Raw genomic sequence first — 21,921 nt, 5'->3', positions numbered from 1 at the left:
AACAACCTGGTTAATTTTCCATTTTTAGGAGCTACTTCCTCTTCCTGATGTTCCTGCTGTAGAACAATAGTGGCGCATAAGGGATTTCACACTCCAGAGGAAAACTTGGCTGACAAATATCTGCATGTTTGCATTGAAATTTTGTGAAAAGCTTGCCCCACATATTACATTCTGGAATATTTTTAAATTTCTTTCTGAATGTTCACAGTGGAAACCACTTGAAAGCCTCTCTTGATTATTCATACCACTGTACATTTCTTTTTTCCCACATTCAGAACAAGCCTGGCCCCATATGCAGAGCTAATGGGATTTCATGGAACATTAATAGTAAGGCTGTAAGAAGAACTAATAGAGTATTGTATTAATTAACAACTGTGCTAAACTGCAGAGAGTGTTAGTGTAGCTCCAAAGCAATGATTTATATTCAAATAGCAGCTGTGTAAGCCTGCATTTGAAAATACTGACATGCAGCCCCATCTCCTCAAGGCTCACAGAAATTGTACATTAAGCTTCTTGTCCTCTTCACAGAGGCACAGAAAGTGCTGTGGGAGGACAGAAGTTCATTTTGCAAACAAATTCAGAATTTGGAATTCTCCTTCGTTCTAAAGATGGGGGGAATTTTGAAATTTTTATGAGGGAAAGGTACACAAACAGTTTTCCAAGCTGATTAATTTTTTTTATCCATACAACATGCAATGTTTCTTTTGAATTGAACTTTTAACCTAATTTGCAGTTAAAATGTTACTAAGGCTTGTTCAAAATTTTAGAAATTAATTCTGACTCTGTCAGAATTTTTTATCACATCTTACTCCCCTGAAATGCAATCCTGGAAAAGCTTTTCAGACTTTGTAGAGAGTTGCTCTATGACAAATCTCTCTGTGCTAGGGGAAAGGAGCTCTATAAAACATCCCTCACATGACAGCAGGCACAACTGGCTGTGTCAAATATTGTCAGCTGTGTTGGATTAACTAAAAAAGAAGCCTGAAGATTACAAGATAAGGGAGCCTCTCAGCTGGATTTTAGTACACATTGCTGTCCTTTGATAACAAATCTCCAATTTTGATTTTAATTGCATAACTCATCTTCTCTGGCAATATGTTTGCACATGTTGAGAATTAGCAGTTTATGGCAGAAGGCTTTCTGCCATCAGCTCTTATCCAGTAACTCTTCTGTTAATGTTCCATGGCTAATTGTAGCATTAAGGAAAACCACACTGGTGATTTGGTGAACATTCTGGTGTTTCCTATAGCCTGGAAACCTATGGTTCCCACAACACAGATGCTCCTGGAATGTTTTGACTAATTCTTCCATTCTCATCAGCTGGTATTGCATGGAAACTGAGTAACATTTTTTTATCAAGAAAGAAGCATCAGTCCTATAGCAAAAGGAAGGCAATATTTACATATTTTCCTTTACAAATGGATTATATCAGCTGAGTTGGTGCAGTTCAGTCATGAGAGACATGGTTCCAATTCTAAATCCATGGATTTAGAATACAAAGTGGTTCAAGATGAAAAATTTAATATAAATTGCTAGTGTGGTTACCAGTGAAATACATTTTTCAATGTACAAATGTCCTTCCTGTTTTGTGTATCTTTCCTATTAGAATTTCCAGAATGCATGTACATAAATATATAATGAAAATTGGTTCCCTTAACTATGTGAGAAGAGAGAAAAGTAAAATCTTAATTTAGTAGAAAACCCCACATTTCATGGTTTCCACATTCCTGGAAATTAATGTTTCATGGCTATGTTGCTTCCACAGTAAAATAGTAAAGCTTTTCTGGTGACATAATGAATCTCAAGAGTAAAGAAACAAAGTCCTTCAGGAGCTTAAATGCATGAGAAGGCTGCAGACTGAAAAATATTTTGGTTTCCTCCCTTTCTGAGGCATGTTTTAATTCCAGAACTCCCAGTCATCTGGTATAGGACACCCTTAAATGTCCCTTAATTTGGGTAAGGGCCCTTCTTGGCTTAGAAATTCAGGGCTGTCTGCAATTTACCAATAGCAAATAAAAAAAATAATAATAATAAATAATCACAAATTTCAATCAGAAAAGTTTGCTTAGAAATCACCTGTGTATCAGTTGTTCTTTGGTGTTCAAGGACTGGGCATTCAATTCAATGGCTCTGCCTCAATTTTGCTGTTGTTTAAACCAATCATTTAAATAAGTCTTTAGCTCCCTGGAGGTTTGAATCCCATTTGTATTGTGCTCATCTAAGACTTGTTCCTGATCTTGATGTTACCAGTGATTTAATCCAAGATCAGGACCCTGTCTGGGACAAGGCTCACAGAACACTGAGGGTCCTTCAAGCTCAAGTCCTCATTAGCACTGACAGGTCATTAATGAAATTCCCAATTTGTCCTTCCAGCAGATCTTTCTCCCAGGCTACCACACAGAGTAAAGGCTTAGCCCAGCACAGTAAATCCCATTTCTGCCAAGCCACCACCCAAGTTCTGGTGTCACTCAGTGTCCCCAAATCAGGTCCAGCTTCTGTTCCCTGTGACTGAAGTCCAGATATTACCTTTGTTGGATCAATGTGAGCCTCAAGCCCTGGCTGGAGCCTCCAAACACCACTGCAACCCCACAACATGTAGAAAAACAACTGTTGCAGCATTCTGAGCAGCAATCCCAGCCATGCAGCTCCAGGAACCATCACAGCTCAAGATGTTCATGTTCCAAAGGCAATTCAGAGATTGCAAATGTCCTTTTGTTACTAACTGGAAGAGAGAGCCATCATTTTGAAGCATGCAGCTGAATGGATGTGCTGAAATGCTTTGTTTCAGAAGAACTGAAATGCTATCAGGTATTTTTAGCTTGATTTTCTTGTTTTATTGTTGACATAAGCTAGTCTGAGCTGATATGTTATGTGAGGTGACAGCGTAATACACTATATGGTATTGAAATAGCTGAAGTGAAACATCAGTTTCCTGCAGAACACACTCATAAAATCAGCACATTCCCTGGCCCTAAACTTAGTGAAACAAGTCAGCAATTTCCAGAGGAAACTGGTTTCAAGAGGTACAGCCCTGTCAAAGGCATTTCCCCAAGCTCTCTTTGTCCAGGCTCTCCCAAGCACTCAGGCAGCTCCAGAAACAGCCACTGGAGGCTCTTGGACAGGCAAGAAGAGGCAGCTGACCCCTCCAGAGCACTCTGACCAGCTCAGAGCAGGGCTGGGCTGAAATCAGAGCCTCCCCTGTGTCCAGGGGCTGTGCAGTGATGGTGCCTCCTTGCTAAAACCAGCTCAGCATCTTCATTGTGATGGGGCTGCCAAAAACAAGGCAGGGGCTTGGATAACCAAACAGCCTCTGGAGATCAGTCAGGGAACCAGCACACTGCAGTCAAGGGACACTTCAGCACTGGAAAAAACTTTGCCAGTTAGTCCACCAAGAGCCCTGAGGACCTTGGTGCCATTCCCTTGGTTTTTTCCAGGCTCCCCAGGGTGTTTACAATGGCATATCAGAGTGGGCCCGTCCAGAGGAGCTTCACTCTCATGTGTGATTAAACCCAGTTGTGCTGCATCCCATCCTTCCCTTCCTTTGATGCTTCTTCCAGCTTGACAAAGAAAATCCTGCCTCCACGTGCCAAGAAATATTTGTTTGCTGTGGACATCACCACATCCCACTGAAATAAAACAGATTATCTTTGGTTTTGAGAGGAGGGAATTCTGTTTGTCTGAGAGCAATAACAACACTCTGCATTCCCAACACGCAGGTTAATTCCTGTCTTTTCCAAATGATGGCAAATGGGCACCCCCAGACCACTGTACCAAACAAAGTTCAAGTTCCCATCACCATAAATAACAATGTTTGCATGACACCATACACCCCTAGGATGTGAAAAATGGGGTTTATTGTGTTTGGGATGAGGAAACTGAGGCACGGAAGGGTGATCTGGGCAGCATTACATCTTCACCTAAGTGAGTAGCACCTCTACAAGCCAGGCCACCAGAGGAACTCCGCAGAATGTTGTGCAGGCAGACATAAACTGATTCTGGCTGTGTTGGAACAGAATGAGACAGCCCAGTTGTGGTTAGCCTGCTTAACTCACCTGGAATGTTCTCCATAGAAAGGGCTTAGGCTGAGGAATATCAGGAATATTATGCCCAGGAACATCAACAGCTTCTGTTCCCTTCAAAGCCTTGAAACAGCCACCCAGTGTATGCTTGCAGCAAAAATAAAAACACAAAACTGGTGAAAAGTCTCTCCTCCCTGTATCTCTCTTCAAAGAAATGTTGAATTTGCAGGATTTCAACATGTTGTGGTGTCCTCAGGACTGAGGTTTTTAGAGGCATCTCCATTCCACTGTGCCTCTTCACAGTGACTTGAATGATCTGTAGGTGCATTGTGCCTGATTGCTCCTCTCTCCCTCCTCAAGTCAAAAATCCCAGACCTAAAAATCTTTCAAAATCTTTGTTTGGGTTATTTTCTCTGTGTGCACACCCATGGTAACCATACTTTCACCCATGCACACAGCTCTGTGTAGAATAAATGCAGTTTGAGCTGGCCAAGGTGACCTGTGAGTGTGGCTTGCCAGCTTTCCACGAGGCATCTGCTGCAGTGGAACAGGGCCTGCTGTGTGATCCCAGCCACCCAAAAAATTCCCTGTTTGCCAAGGGAACTGTGCCTGGATCAGCCCTGGGTGTCATCTGCTCAGCCTGGCCCCATCCCAGGACCCCATAGCAAATCCCCATGGTGACATCTGACATGTCTGGCTCGCAAAACCCCACTCAGATCTGCCCCAGCCTCTTTGAATTAATGCTGCTTGTGTCTTAAGCCTCTCAGTCATGCGAGGGTTTTGTAATGTGGGACACAGCATTGGCTGAAGTGACCCAAGCACCTCATGGCTGCCTTCACATGGCTGTGAAGGACACACGTTGTCCTTCACAGGGCACACCAGCTGCTTCTCACCTGATCTGGACATCCCAGAGAAACTCACCTGGGCTTAAGGCAATGTCAACACCTCCCACAATTGCCACTGGGAGAGGTCAGCTCCTCCCAGAAAGCTCCTTCCCTCCTGGGATGTTTATCCCAAGGTTATCCCACACACTGTACAACTGCAGAAGAAGCCATGGGGAGTGTCTTAGGTCCAGACGAGGAATTCTTGGTGTCTAAGAGGGGTGGGTGAATTTCAGATCCAGTGTATGGAAATTCATGGACCCCAAGTTCAAATCTGTTCTTTCTCCCACAGATGCAAACTTGGATCTGCAGCCCCAGCTGTAAAGATGTTACAACTCTGAAAGTTTCTCCAGATATCTGAATTAAAGATTGTTGGAAATGGCTCCATCTTGGACCTTTTGGCATTTCCCTTTCAGAAGGTATGGGCACAGAAACTCCTGAAGACTCAGTGGAGTGCAAACCACAGTGATATTTGGCTGGAACCTCCCTCAGATACACAGGATGAGTTTCCTGAGAGGTGCTTTTTGCACTCTGGATTGATCAGTTTACCAATGAACCAGGGCTGACCTTCTGGTGGGTCTTATTAAATAACACCCTAGTTTTATTTATGGATCAGTATGTGAGTGCCCTGCTAAAAAAATAAACAAGTGACTTCTCCTAAAATTGGGGTACCATTGGCAAACTCTTAAAAATCCGACCTGTGAAATAAACAGGCTCCAGGAGTCACCTCTTACTCCTGCCACTGCAGGAACTTCAAGGTAACAAAAGCCAATAAACCCCCATCAACAAAATCCCCACTGGGATCCAGGCAGCTGAGACTCTGAAGCAGCACTCATCAAGAGAAACAAAGTGATCCAGTAAAACATTAGAGCTCCCAGAGGAGCTGTGTTTGCCTTGATTTGAGGCAGACCTGACTGCCCACCAAGGGCAAGGAGGCTCCTGTGGGATGGTGTCTGTCTCTGCTTCCTGATGTGCCCCCTGCCTGGGTTTCAGCCCTAAATGTCTGCAGGACAGGGCACAGGGATGCTGAGCAAGGGGAGCTTTCTCACCCAAAACCATTTCACTGCCCAGGTAGGGTTCAGTCCCTGTTGCTCTGCTCTCCTCAGGCTGATGTCTGATAACACCTTCTGTTTGTAACATGAAGAATTCTGATTCCCACAGGCAGAGCAAACCTGGCCTTGCCCTGATGCAGCTGAGATCAGCAGTTAATTGCCTCATTTTCTGGGCTTTTCAGAAGCCCATCCTTCATCCTGCCTCCTCCAACAGTCTGCAATCTCTACAGCAAGGAGAGAAACTCCACCTCCCAAAAGATGGGATGGAGCACCAAGGAGATCCAGGTGAGTTCTACAACAGCCAGGACAGGTGCATGTGTGGCACCATGATATTTTCTGGAAAATCTTCTCTGCCCAGGATTTTTCTCCTGAGAAGCTGAGAAGCCTCAGAAAAGAAATGTAAACAATAATTATCTGATTGCTTGGAATGTGCTCTGGAGGTTGCTCACCAACAGGTGCATCTTTGATTGGTTCCATGTGAATTGTTTTTAATTAATTACCAATCACCATCAGCTGTGTTGGACTCTCAGGAGTCAGTCATGAGCTTTCATTATCATTCCTTCCTAACCTTCTGATGTCTCCTTTTTCTTTCTTTAGTATAGTTTTAGTATGGCATTTTTAATATAATATAATATAATATAATATAATATAATATAATATAATCCTTCTGAAAACATGAAATCAAATTCTTATCTCTTACCTCCTCCTGGTGACCTCACAACACAACACATGTACCAGCAGAAAGGATTTAGGAACAAGGGCACTACTTTCCACCACTGCCTTCTCAGGTAGACAGATCCATTTTACAGTCAGGCCTTTAGCATTTCAGCACAGAGCAGGTTGGAATAATTAGGATCTTTTCCACTCCACTGTCAGGTAGGGAAGGACTAATTAGCTTCATTGCATGTTTAGGAAGCCCAGAAAGCAGAGTACATTCTTGTTAGTTAATTAAGCTGTTTAGTCCAGTGGTTAATTACAATCCCTAACAGTCAGGGGAGCAAGGCCAGCTCCTCTGTAAGGCTTTCCAGCGCTTTTGGACAAATCTGACATTGGGAATATCCTGCCTTTCCCTGCTGAATGCAAGATGGGTTGAATCTCATCTTGAGGGAAGAGGGCCTTAGAGATGTCTGTGAGTTAGGGCAGGGAACAAACCCAGCTCTCCTTAGTCACAGCCATGTGACTGAGCCATTTTCTCTCTTATTTGTGTAAACCAAGGGGATTTGGGGTTCCAGTATGGTAAACAAGGATTTAACTACTTCCTCTCTTCTCCCAAATAACTTTCCCTGAAATTAACGTGGCAAACAGAGCCCCTGCTCTCAAAAAAACCCCTTTTTGTTTGGTGTTGTTTTTGTAACTGATCCTCTGCTGGAAAACGAGCAACTCCCATTTCTGCTAAAAACAACCCAAGGGAACCTCTTAATAATAACATCACAAGCAGTTTTATACCCTGCTCCACTGGGTGACAAAACAGTGGATACCCACCCATGGATGAGTTTGCAGTCCTGTGGTATAAAGAGCTCTGGGGCAGCTGGCAGCAGTAAACAAAGATCAAATCAAGATGGAGAAAGAGGAAGAGTCATAAATGTGGAAAACTGGACTGTGAAAAACATTCTTTTACCTGGAGAATATTGAAAAACCTCCTGTCTATCCCATAGTCTAGGAATATGTTTTGGAACTGTGCCTTCTAAATGTCTTTACTCAAGGCTGGGCCTAAAAGCACAAAGTGGCTTGCAGTGATTTCTTACATAGGTCTCAAAGGAGCAGTGCAGAGAGAAGGAAAAGGAATCTCTCTTGTGGAAGGGAAAATGATGGCCCAGAGCATCAGATCACTGAGCAGCCAAGGTGGGAATCCCTCCTGAATCACCAGCCAAAGCTGCTCCTTCCTTATTTAAGGAGGTAAGTTTTTCACAAGCTGGGGCTGGGTTTTCTTTGACGCAGGTTTCCTTCCCAGAGGAGCAGAAATGAGAGGCACAGCAGCAAGGAGAGTGTCCTGGTATGGTAGGACAGGAGCTCCAGCCAGGACAGCTGAGGTGAAAATCCTGCACAAATCCATATGAGACACCCCTGCAGCTCAAGGCATCCAGCAGCTAATCCTCCCTTTGGCAATGTCCCCACATCCATCCAAGGAGTTTGGGTTACGACTGCTGCTGTCCTAATGAGTGTGACCCTGAGGAGGATGGCTTCTCCAGGACAAAAATAGAGCACTTTGCACTGTCCTGGTCACCTGGCCTCTTAGAGAACCAGGTGTGATGGTGCTCACAGGGGTCTTGTGTTGAAGGAAAAGACGAGGATCTGACTCCATGTTTCAGAAGGCTTGATTTATTATTTTATTATATATATTACATTAAAACTATACTAAAAGAATAGAAGAAAAGGTTTCATCTCAGAAGGCTAGCTAAGCTAAGAACAGAAAGAGAAAGAATGATAACAAAGGTTTGTGTCTCAGACTCTCTGTCCAAGCCAGCTGGGCTGTGATTGGCCATTAATTAGAAACAACCACATGAGACCAATCACAGATGCACCTGTTGCATTCCACAGCAGCAGATAACCATTGTTTACATTTTGTTCCTGAGGCTTCTCAGCTTCTCAGGAGAAAAAAATCCTAAGGAAAGGATTTTCATAAGAAGATGTCTGCGACAACCGGGCACTTCACAAACTGCTCAAAGCTTGCTCCACAAGCCTCAGCAGGGAGGTGAGTCCTCACCCAGGGAGCTGGGATGACAGAAGCCAAGTGCCTGTCTCATGCTTCAAAATAATTCTGCCCTGAGCTGGGCACAGAGTGTGCATCTCCCACCATGCAGGTTTTTAAGCATTTTGTGAGGCCCTGGCCCTGGCTGTTCACTGTCACACAGACTTAGCAGTGTTCTTTGTTTGGCAGATGGAAGGTGTTAACTCATGTTTCCTGGCCACACTTCAGTTTGGCTGGCTGTATTTTTACTTTCTGATATTCCTGCCACACCCAACCAACCAGTTTTGACCATTTGCTGATTCCCCCCATCCCTTGGTCCTGTTGGTCGTGGTGGTGCCTTGTGCAGGCTGACCTAGAGCAGAGGCCAGACAGAGCTAAAGAATAAAGTAGGGATTAATTAAAGGCCTCAATGGATCCACTTTGATCCACAAGAGACAGCCAGGGTTACACCCAAGATGAACCAAAATGGTCACAAAATGGATGACTTGTCATGAGGGTCTCTTCTCTCACTTTTATAAGTTCTGCTCCATTTGTGTATTGGAGTTAATTGTGCAATTACAGCTCCAGCCTATGCAGTCCCATCCTGCTTGTTTTTCTCTCTTCATTCCACATTGTTTATACTCTTGGGCCTGAGATTTGGATCATTTGTCCTTGGTCCCCAGCTGGAGCAGGAATTGTTTTGTCTCCCTGCTCTGTGCACAGAGCTCACCATCCCATAATATGAAGCCCAGACCCACACACTAAAGCAGCACAGACCCTGAAAAATATAAAAAAGCTCCAGGCTGGAGTAGCTCCTCTCAGCCTGGAGCTCACTGCATTTGCTGCAGAGATGATCTCAGGTTCTAAGCTCACCCATAGTAACATTCCCTGCTCTGGAGAAGCAACTTTGGGTTCCTCCACTCCTTCCCAACCCTTTTAAGCCCAGCTGTCGCCAGAAGCACAGAAGGTGCAATGGGGTGCTCTCACGTGCTGTTGCAAAGCTGATGTGCTTCAAGAAGCTTTTCTAGCTTCTCATTCCTTTTTTCCCCTTTGGAACAAACTGGTCGTGCCCCTCTAATCAAAGAAATGTGAGGTTTGCAAGAGGCTCCAAATACATTTCCTGGCAACAAGACAAAAGCAAGTCTACTGAGAAGTTTATGCAGAGGGAACATTTCTTGTATATACAGTTGTGTCTTGTTCTCAGATGCCCATTCCAAAGCAATTACTGCATGGGAGACGCAAAGTGGCTGGAAGAACCTGCTCATTCTGGGTCTGTAATGGAGCCTGTGAGGAGCTCAGCTTGCTGGGGTGCCAGCAGGTAAGTGTGAGTGAGGAAGGGAGGCTGGCACGTGTTTATTTGGGAGGGTAGCCTTTCTGGGCTGGGAGCCTGCTTTTCAGTTTATTTGGTGGGCTGGGTAAATGTGTCACATCACATTCTTCAGCTCCCACTTGCACTGAGGTGGTTACATCACCCCAGAGCCTGAGGGATGCAGCTGTACAGAGAGCAGGCTGGCCCTCTCATGATGGCAGCAGTGCCTTTTGTCCCTAAGTTGCACAGGAGAGGTAAAAGTCTGCTCCCAGCCAGGGAAATGCAGATCCAAGGCCAGCTCTGAGCTTTGAGCCTGCTCATGGTTGGTATTTTCCATGTGTGCTTTTACCCCTCACATCACATCCAGAGACATGTTGTGGCCTTGATGTTCCTGCAAGCACAAGGGTTTGTAGGAACATTTCTAGGTCATTTCTGGAAGAACTACCCTGCACCAGAACCACCAAGGCTTCCCAAAAGGTAACTCCAATGGTCTGAGCAGCATTTTGAGGGTCTGGAGTTGCAGGGCGTCTTGGCTTCTTTACAACAATGTATTTTGCAAAACAAGAGTGAAGGCTCAAGGTCCACAGGAGTTGGGGCAAAACCAGCCACAGGGCTGTGGAAAAAGTGCTGAGGGCTGAGGAGGGTGGCAAGGGAGAGCTCCAGAGCTCCATGGCAGGGAATCAGTGGCTCTCCCATCACACACTCCCTTTTTGGTGCCATCCCATGTAAAAAAGTGAATGCAGTCTTTGTGTTCTTGGGTCACAAGCCCTTGCTTTGGCAAGATCAGCCTCAGAGTTCAAAGGGACATCAGGGTATTTACTCATGGAGTCCCACAGCACCTCTGACAGGTGTCCAAGTATTTCAAGTGTATTTTCTGATGGTAAGGCAGTGCAGAGAATCACCTTTCACAGCAGAGAGTGCAGCAGTGTCAGAGCCAGGCTGCCTGATGCTCAGCTCACTGTGTTCTCCTCCAGATCCTCTGCAGAATGCTGCATCTGCTTCTGAGCCCCATGTCTCATGCTTCTGGTCTATCTCAACACCAAAATCTCAACTGCTGTTTCAAACTGGCAAAATTTGGTTTGATACCTGCAAGCTCTTGCAAGATTCTGTCTCCGAAAGCTGAACCATTCCTCTTGCCATGCAGAGCAGCCATACTTCCACAGAGTTAATAAATCCATGCAAGCTCTTTAAAAGAAATCAGGAGGGTTTTTTTTAGACATTTTTAGGCGCTTTTTTTTTCCATGCAGCCTCCTTGGTAACCAGTTAAAACAAATTCCTCCAGACTGTAAACTAGAGATAATGGAGTGCGCCTTTAATCTCCATCCGCTACAGATCAAGTTACCTCTTAGAAATTACTTATCCTGGCCAAGCAAATGAATTGGAATTGATGTTCTTAATTGTTTTCTAAATTGCTGTTCCCCACTCCCTTCCTCCCCTTCTCTGCACACAGCTGTTTTGCATCAGGGTCTAGTCTAATGGGTACTGTCACTCACACGAGGGGGTGAAGTCATGTGGCCATAAAAGAGAAAGATTGGGGGAAGAGAGGGAAATACCACCCAGTGCATTATCGGGCTGTGACACACACAAACTGAATAGAAATAATTCCTCCTAGGGGGCTAGTCCCAACAATGGACACAGTGCTGTCTTGGGCTAGAAAAATGTGAAGGCTCGCTGCGTCCTCTGATACTCGTTTCCCTCTCACAGAGAAGGAAGATGATTAAAGTCCTAGTTTGGGACACAGGAAACCTGAGCTGAAACTGCTGACTCTGCAGCAACCTCCTTTGTCTGGTCTTGTGCAAGTTGCTTTGTTTATGCCTTAGTGGCTGCAATTGTAATGCACAAATAACACAATTCCCTTCCCTTCTCCTCGGGGCAACAATGGTCTTTCATTAGCTGCATTTACAAAACAGCTTAACCTGCTCACCCTCTCCACAAAGTGCTCCAGTACTCCTTGTGCTTACACAAATCAGTCTCCAGCCCACTCAGAACTTGCACAGCAGAGCCTTTGGGCTCTGGGAGCATCAGACCAGGACTTAACACCAGAATCCCATTCCTCTATATCCCCTAAAGTGGGCACAGGCCTCAAGTCTTAAGCAGGACCCATCCCCTGAAGACTTTTTGCTCCTATAAAATTCATTCCTGCATGTGAAACATGTGCCAACTATTCCACCAACCTCCCTGCCCTGCCACTACATTCCCTCCCTTTTTTGCTTCTTATCACATTAGCACTGAGGAAGAACCTTCAATCAGCATTTTGCTGGAGAGGTGCCAGGAGGAAGGGAACCCGATGTGCTTTGTCTGTAGCAGAGTGTGCTAATAGGAGAAAAAACTCATTTATGTCCACGTGAGCCTTGGATGGTGCTGCCCTTGCTGACACTGGCTACTTGCTGACTCCTTGAATGGCTCCATTCAAGTCTCTGACTGCTCTTGCACTGAGGTTCTGCTCAGTGTTAATGGAGATGTCAGAGTCTGGCCCGTGGGGAATAAATGCATTGAGCAAGAAGGAGCTCTTTTATAACCTCTTTCCTAGAACATGTTTGGAGGCCCACATTTGCAGCTGGTTCCTATCTCAAAACCAGGCCAAAGCAAGCTCCCCCTCACCAGAAGATGCAAGCGTGCCCAGACTTTTGGAAGTTCAGCTCCAGATCCAAACGAAGGCCTGATCCAAAGCTGATAGACTCCCACTGACCTGAACAGACACTTGGCCCGAGTCCCCACGACTTTGCTTTGCTGCCACAAAGCAAAACACCACACACCAACACTACTGGCATGTCTGGGCCCATGTCTGTAGGAATATGATCCCTTCTCTCTTTTTTTCCCCCCTTACTTTAATTTTTTTTAATTTGCTAGGGAAGGGATTAGTCTCAGGGAGGCATAAACTCCCTTCTTTTCCATCCCTGACTGAGTATCAAACTCCTCCGCTGAGATTTCTCCATGGAGACATTGGGTTTTCCTGGCAGGCAGGGTTGCAAACTGCTCAGAGGAATGTCTGCAGCTCTGCAGCTCGACAGGAGCCAGCAGGCTGGGCATCCCAGCCAAGGGAAATACTGCTGTCGTCCCAAGAACACTTCCATGGAGCCTGAGGTGCACACTGGATTACAGGCAGCTAAGCTGGGCTCATGTGTTTTGTTTTTTTTTTTTCTTTTCTTGGTTTCCTCTTTCACCTCAAAAACCTACAGCACGGGGAAGAGAAGTGCCCAGATGAGAAATCTGGGGATCCTGGTGGATGTTGAAAAATGTGGTTTGTTAATGGATCTTTTTCCTTCTGGTGCTTCTGGCTTGTTCTGTGCGTACACACACACAAACACACATGCAGAGAATAGCTTGGCAAGCTTGTGTTTTCATGGCACAGCACCAGGAAATGGGAGTTCCCCTCCCAACAGAGAAGATCAGGGCAATGAGGCAAAGGTGGGGAATCAGACCCAGCCCGAGTCTCAGCGGAGCTCTGGCCCGGACAACTCTTACACAAATAATCTCCAGGAGCTCTGAACCCATGTTTCATTGTGGACACAGACAGTGCTGCAGAAAAAAACAGACTGAAATTGCTTCTTTTTCATGGCATCTGTAGTGTAAAAACGGTTTTCGTCCAAGACGTTTGCGGTCGGAAAATCCTGACACCTCATAAATTATCTTAGAGGCGCAACAAAGCTTCAAAAAGATGAAACTCAGTGCTGAGGTCAGCAGGAATTTTTTTTTTTTTTTTTTTGCATCTTCTGCAGCAGAGGAGCGTTTTCAGCCTCAGGAAAACCACCACAAAAAGAGGCAGCAAGGAGGGAGAATATTTCTTGGCACAGGAACCTCGGTGCTCAGGGGAGCGAGGCGTCCTCTGTTATTTATTTTTGGCCACCTCTGTGTTCGCACATCATCAGAACATGATCCAAGAGACCACGGGCACCCGGCAGCGAGGTGGCTGCTGCTCTTGGGTGACATTTCCAGGTCCACCCAAGCACTCAGGTTAATTACCCTGCACAGGTTGAGCAGCTCCTGACAGCCCTGTATAGGTGAGGTGGCTGTGGGACAGGGCTGAGCCACTGCAAAACCACACTCAGCTTCAGTGAGAGCCTGCAAAGAGCATGGAGCAGCACTGTGAGCAGTGGTTTATGGTCTCTATCAGCTCTTTCCCACAAGCAGCCAGCAGGCATTTTTTAAAGCTGTTTTCCTATTCCTCCTGACTGCAAACGCAACCCTGCCACTGGAGCTCTGCTGCCCTGCTGTGTGAGGCTGAACAGGCTGCTGCATCCCTCACACCTCCCCAGATTACAGCTAGTCTGGCTGAAGACCACTGCCTCACAGTTCCCCTTGCCTTCTGCCTGGATATTTCTTTTTTGTCACACAGAGAAGACAAAAATCAGGTGGAGAACGATGACCCTGAGGGCCTTTTGCGACACAAGAACCTCTGCAGCTCAGTTACCACATGTGGTGTTAGGGGGGCACCCAAGTGTCCCCTGTGAGGGTACTAGTCAGTACAACTGGTTTCTCTGGGGCTGGATTGAAGGCACTTGAGATGATAGTTCATGTTTGGACTCAGGTGTTTATTATTTTTTACCAGTAAAACAGTCTCATCACTGTGAGTTGGGCAGCTTTTCATTAGAAGGCACAAAATGGCCAACAATCTCTTGTTACAAGGTCTCTTAAGACTAAACTATTATCCAATTAAGAACTGACACCTAGATTATTTCCCCTTTTAACCCAACAAGTGATCCCACAGAGCCCACAATGGGGACTTTTCTGCCCAATTGCAAAATGCCACCCAAACTCATGAAGAAGAAGGAAGAAGCAGCATGAAGAAGAAACCCAGGATGACACCCTGTGCCCTCCATCTGCTTCCATCCACAGCACACTAAAAACCCCAAACCCTCAATTTCTCACCAAGTGATACACCTACACTGCTCTCTATAATCTATTTCACACTCTTGTGGATTCCAGTCTGTCTTGAAGTCTGGGAAACTTTCTCCATGAATGAGGGTCAGAGTCAGTGCTGCCCTGGGGTCAGGGCACCCCAGAGCAGACAGAGAAATATTCCCTGTGGTGCCCTGGGTTTGCACAGTCCTCTGCAGCACATTAAACACCATGTTTCTCAAAACAGAGGAGAACTGAGGTGGTGTTTGAGAGGAGAACAGAAATCTGACATCCAGGATGGCCTGTGCCTCCCCTGCTGTGGTGTGTGGCAGGAAGGATCTAGCCAAAACCAGGGAATTGAGGAAAGAAGGGCTTTTTTTTTTTTTTTTTTTTTTGCAAGGGGAAAAGTGGAAGAGATATTTCTGAGAAGGCAGAGTGGAGTTTCAGGTCATTATTTATCCCCTTTCCTGAGTAGTCATCAAAATGGCTCCATTTGATCTCCAGCGTTGCTTTTATGCATCTTATTCTGGAGAGTGAAGTTACAAGGTAAGATATGGACTGCTCTCCATTTCTGTGGGTGGACAAAACTTCCAGATTTAAAATTTCTCTCCATCTGTTCAGCTCTCTGAGTCCCTTGCAAGATCTGACCTCCCTGCCCACTTAGTAAATCAACAGTTTCCAAGGCATGTAGAACTGATTTTATGGCAGCAAGATGCATTTCACTAGATTTATGTTATTAAACTGAAGGGGGGGAAGCCTCCTTTTATTTGGGGCAGTCCTTGAGTTTTACAGGCTTGTTTGAGTAAGTAATTATTTTGGTAATGCTGGGGCCTCCTTTATTGGATCGTAAATGCATCCTGAACAGCTCTCAGAATAACAAGCAGACCTTTCCCTGAAAGGCCAAGGATTGCCTTGATTAGCAAATCTGAACATTAGTAGTTTACTTTGTGATTAGCTTTGCTGCTGAGAGCTGCCTTGGTTCATTTCTCTGGGACTGCTCACAGGATTAAGGCTGTGTGTAAATGTTTGCAGGATCAGTGTCACAAATGAAAAAAAACCCAAAAACCCAACCCAAAAAGCAGTTTCTTTGGAAACATCCTCTCTGACCATGTTAGGGAAAAGGATCAGATAATTGGGATCTTTATGATGCTTATTATAAAAAATGTTTTGGAACTAGTTCAAGCACCAATCAGAAACCACATTGTTCCACTAAATCACTTTCAGATGCCATTTCAGATACAGAATACAATTACTCCTAGTTTAAAAATATAAACGTTCCCTTCATAAAACACACACACACACACACAACTATTTTAATTTCTTTTATTTTTATCTGTCTTGGCTGGAGCTCAGGCCTTCCCCAGATGATCTATCAACAGTTTTTGTGCCATTTCTTTCTGCCAGGCGTCGCGCAGTGCAGAGGAGCTGTGACACGGACTTTGGGGCTTTACAGGCAAAAGAGCTCTTGCACAAACCAATAAGCTGGAGGCCCAGGCTTGGATGTCTGTGTGCTTAAGAAATAAATTCAAAGCAAAACCTGGAACAAGAATTCTGCCTGAGTGTTGCATTAAAAACTCACTCGAGACGCCTGGAGGGGCTCCTGGCCCGTCGCTTTTGGTTATTGGATCTCTGTGGGTTTGGGGAAGCAAACTCCCTCCTCTGCAGGGTGGCTGCTGCCCACATGCTCTCCTGGTTCTTTGGGGGAGCCTGAGGTCTTGGGAAGGATGAAAGTTTGACAAGAAAGTCTCACAGATATGTGTGCTTAGCAGGAAGATTTTTGAATATAAAATCTGAAGAAGGAATAGAGATGGAAGCAAGTTTTGATATAGAGGAAAAGAATTGCTGAGCCAATCTTACTGGATAACCAAGAAGGCAAATGATCTATTAGTTAGAAGGGGTTTTTATGACTTAGAAGAAAGGATAAACCCATCCCAAAAATGAAGATGTTTTTACCAAGCAGAAAGCACAGCCAAACAAGTCAGCAAATGTGGCAAGTAGAAAAAAGGTCTCAAAATTTTCCGCTGCAAGAAAACTGAAAAACACCTTCTAGCTTAAACTGTAATGCACTAACTTTTAGTGATTGGAGAACAGTAACATGAACATGGTAATTATAGTACTTATGATAGGCTATGGATAATAGTTAAGGTATTGGTTCTACTGTATTAAGATGCTCAGCAAAGAAAAGTATATAATGCATTGGTAACCAAAAGAAAAGTATATAATGCATTGTAACCAAAAGAATAGTGTAGAATGCATTGTAACCTAAACTAAGGGTGTCCAGGCCTGCCTGCAGCTGGAGCTGACATCTGTAGGCACAGGCTCTGTCCTGCTGTAACACCTTGGATGGAATAAACTGCATTTTGGAGAGCCCCTGGAGTCCCACATCCCTCATTCAGGCTCTTACACTGAGGCCCACGTGTGATGGGGACCCCCCAGGCCCTGCTGTTCGTGTGTGAGCACACGTGGGGAGCTGGGGAAAAGATGAGGAGGGAAAAGGCTCCTCCACTGTGGGCTGGGCACCCTCTGGGGTCAGCTCTTTTTCATAAGCAAAAATTTGGTGTTGGCAGCATCTCCTTCCTTGCGAGCCAACAGCCTCTGTGAGGGTTGCTCAGAGGGTTCCTCCAGAGGGTTCCTCAGCCTCTGTGTCAGGTGTGACTCATTTCCCTGGAGGCAGCATCCCTGCAGAGACATCAGGAGGGAGCCACAACAACAGCTGACCCCAGGACTTGGATGTTGGCACGGTGTCAGTCTGGCCAGCAGGAGCCCTGAGGGAGGGTCCTGAGCCTCAGGCTGTTGCCCAGGGGACTTTCTCAGCTCTGCCAGCACACTCTAGGCTGGGACTGTCTGGGATGTGGGTAATGGAAATCTTTGGAAACCTTTCCTTGCTGCCAGGGAGTCCTCCTGTGTCAGTGCTGAGAGCCTCCAGAGTGGTTCTGGTTTGGGGAGCCCAGCCCAGGCTCCTGCCACGCTCTCCAGGCCTTGGGGCCCTGGGCTGGGCTCACTGCTGCTGTGGGACAGCAGGCCACAGACACTCAGGAGCATTGCCCCAGCATCCAGACAAAACCCCCAGAGATGCCAGACCCCCAAAAACCTGGCACAAAGCCCTGGGATCAAACTGGGATAACAAGGCTTAGGGATGCTTGAGGATGTTGCCATCCTTCAGACGCTCCACGGGCCATCCTCTTTTATTTTTTTTCTTTTCCTGGGGCAAGCAGAGGGATTTCTCAGCATCAGAGCATCACGAGACTCTTGAGGGCTGCATCTTGGAAAAAATATATGGAAACATTTTCATACTTTCCAAAACAGAGGATGCTAAGGGGTTTGTTACTAAGGGAAAATTTCTGCACTGCTTTTGCACAGGCTGAGATTTCAGAGTTTCCTTGGTGCTGCTGGTGGCTTCTTCAGGAGGGCTTTGCTCTGACACTGACAGGAATGGCCTCTGGACTCAGTTTAAATGCAGTGTGTGAAATCCTGGCCCCAGCAGCAGCAAGGGAGAGCAGGAACTTGGGCAGAGCTGACATTGCTGGGGCCTTGTGGTGGAGTCAGGGATCTGCTCTGAGCCAAAATCTCAGCAGCCATGGCCAAAAACATCTTTGCTTCCATGCCTCCAGTGGCTGGCAGGCACAGTCTGAATGGAGAACAAAGCCTTTTCTGAAAAAGGGGTGTTCAGACTGATATAAGAGTTGAAGAAGCATTTTACAGCAGTTTCAATGGAGAACAAAGCCATTTCTGAAGAAGGGATGTTCAGACTGATATAAGAGTTGAAGAAGCATTTCACAGCAGTCTGAAATGAATCTGAGAGAGGGGATTTTCAGAAGCCCTAACACCAGTGACTGATTTTGCAGTGGGAGCAGAGGCAAGCTGATGCAAGGTGGCTGTGGATATTGGACCATCAGTCCTCTGGATTTTTGGTGTTTCTGACCAGAAAACTGGAGCTCTTGCTGAGATGTCATAACTTTTGTGATGTTTTGTTGTTACAAAAGAGTCATAGCCTTGTTCAAAGACCTCCCTGTAGCTTGTTGGATCTCTAAAGAACATCCCATTGATCCAACAAGGCAATACCCTACCCATGTCAAGAGCAGCCCACAATCCATTTCTATCAGTATTGTTTAATTATTACACATTAGTGTCATTAATAATTTTGTTTTTCAGCAAGATGGCTGCAGCATTTGCTGCAATGTACTGATTTCTGTACATTGCTGACAAATGTTTCCCAGCCCTTGTTTTAGGATGTGCTTCATACCACAGGGATGGAAGCCTGCTCTGCAAACAGGAAATATTTTTCACTGATGAGATGGGGAAATGTTTCAGGTCCTGATATTGTGAGCTAGAGAGGCATTAGTGAAGGGAGAAGTGGGAATGGGTTGAAACTAAAGGAGGGTAGATTCATGTTGGATGCTGGGAGGAAGTTCTTCACCCCAAGGGTGGTGAGACACTGGCATGAGTTGCCCATGAGTTCCCCATCCCTGGAAGTGCTCAGGGCCAGGATGGACAAGGCTTGGAGCAACCTGGCCCACTGGAAGGTGTCCCTGCCTATGTCAGGATATTGGAATGAGATGATCTTTGAAGTCCCTTCCTGCCCAAACCATTCTGTGACACTGATTTCATGATCAGGTTTGAGGCACCAGTCATTGGTAGGATGTGGTTATTCAAACCTCCCAGGTTTTCCTTTTTTCCAAGGTTATATTCCTTGCCCATCTTACACAAAAATTTCCAGCACAGTGAGACAACAGCACCTGGAAGCATAACAAAACTTAGAAATTCAATAGAAACGTGCCACATTTCTTGTTCTTTCCCCTCTTTTCCTTTCTTCTCTTCCTTTTCATGGCTGCCTCCTCATTCAGTAGTAAGGCTTGGAGGCACAGAAAACTGCAGTGGGAAGAATGCAAATATTGTCTGAGCAGATGGAATTGAGCTCTGGGATCCAAGGAGAAGCTCCAGCCTCGGATCCAAATATCATCAGCATTCCATTTCCTTTTGCTCTGAGGAGGGGCTTGAGCTCTTCTGCACAACAAAGAGAGCTCCACTCACCTGTTTGGAGGGGTTGGAGTGTCAGTGGTCATTAGCAGTGGTGGGACAAGTGACACTTTTCTAGGTAAGTGCCTCTTCTGGGGCTCACTCCTCATTGCACAGACACACCAAGAGCTCCAGGGAAAGCAGGAGCAGAGCACTGGGCTCAGGATGGTGCCACAATGCCATGGGTGAGTGTCCTTGCAAGCTGCCCATGGAGAAAACCCATCAGCCTGCACCAGCAGAGCCATATTTCATCTGCACACAAAAACCTGGGCTTGTCCTGGGAGGCTGTGCAAGAAATGAGGCTCCATGGTTGGAGTGAAACTATCAATAAATGCTATGGGAATAAATCACACAGACTCCATTTCTTCATGGTGGAAAAAGTCCATTCTTTATTCACATAACTCATTTTTATACAGTTTTACAATCTCCAGTTGGTCAGTAACTTTCTTGCCAATTATTGATCAGTAACAAGTTGTTATCCTGTATTGATTGGTCACTCAAACTATTGGTGTGTACGTGCAGGAAAAGTTGTTTGTGAGAGACAGTTTTGATTTTTCTATCTAAGGTTGTAAAAACAGTTTACACAGGTGCTGCTTGTTTTTCATGCAGGAATAGATTGTTATGTTAATGAACTGCTCGCACCAGGATTGCTTTCACATGGGAACCTGCAAAGTGCCAGCTTGACACGGCCAGCCACTGAATTTAGGAGAGCAGGACTGATTTTATGAAGCCTTTCTTTATGATTTTTCTACCTTATTGCAACAAAATACCACATTGCCTTCTGCCAAGAGAATGGAGAGCAAGGGGAAGCCTGTGGCAGAGAGGGTGGGACAAGCACAGAACAGCAAAGGATGTTTGCTGGCTCTTCACTGTGTCTCTTACCAACCCCACCACCATCAAAAGATTGTGACCATGGAATGAACTCACCTCTGGGACCCACTGGATATTTTTCATTAGAAATTTTTTTAAACAAGACATGGTTTTTTTTGTGCAAACATTTAAGAAGTACCTGTTTTCAATATTTTTTTTCTGGGCAAAAGAAAAGCAAAGAAAACCCAGTTTTTCCCCAAAATGAGACAAAAGAAATTTCTGTTTTCACAGCTTTTGAATGTTCTGAACTTTCTTATTTTCCAATATGAAATGTATTTGGTTGTCCTTGGTGTCCCAGATGTTCTGGGGGGAACTTGGGCCCTTGCAGGGCTGGAGGAGTTTGGCTCCATAGTGTTGGAGGTTCAAAAAACATTTTTTTAAAATGTTTTGGAAAACCAGTGTCCAATTGAAACACGTGTACTCATATACATCTGTTTATTCAGTTTGATTGTGAGAAGTTTATTTCTAAATTACCTTATCACCAATTTAAAGTGTTCTTATCTACTCTGGAAGAGCAAGGGAATTCAGAATAATGGAAATAGCTCATGAGATGCAGAACCAGAAAGAAGAGGAAGGTAGATGGCAATGAAGAGATGCAGGGGAGAAGACTTTAGGAAAGAAACAGAGGGCATTCAGTGAAGAACCACCAAGGTTAAAAACCACACAAAGCAAGATAAAGCTGTTTGAAGAACAGATTCCCTGGTGTGGAGAAGTGCTGCACAGGGGGATGGGTCTGGACAGTTCACAGGCCTTGCTCCAAGATCAGGAGGTTGTGCAAGGATGGTGATAAAAGGAGGATGGGGGTGTGATGAGCTCTGATGTATTGCTCTATATTAAAGTTTTATGCAACCTACCACAAAAAAAAAACAGCTTTAAAGATTTTTGCAAAATGGGCTTTGCCTGTCCTGGGTCACTGGAGAGCATGAGCAAGGCACAGAGGCCTGGGGGTTTGGTTTCCATGGGATGGGGTCAGAGCTCCTGGGTTCAGGATGTGCAGGGAAGGCCTCTGAAGGGAATGTCTTGGTTTGGAAAGACAGAAGTCTGCTAAGGAAGGCAGGAGCCTCCCCTGAAATGGAGAATGTAAACCCTCCCCACCCCTCTGAATTGCTGTAAATTTTAAATTAAGGGGCTCTCAGGCAAAAATATAGGAGCAGGAAATAACAGTTCTTTAATAGGGAAGGAAAATAAAAGGATAAAATAAACAATGCAGTACACTAGAACAGCACTGACAGAGTCAGAACCCAACCTGACACCCTGTGGGTCAGGG

Source organism: Melozone crissalis, unplaced genomic scaffold (genome assembly GCF_028551555.1).
Source record: "Melozone crissalis strain CALT ecotype California unplaced genomic scaffold, PUWL_Pcris_2 ptg000045l_1, whole genome shotgun sequence".
Taxonomy (NCBI): domain Eukaryota; kingdom Metazoa; phylum Chordata; class Aves; order Passeriformes; family Passerellidae; genus Melozone; species Melozone crissalis.
Note: the sequence above shows the minus strand (reverse complement) of the source record.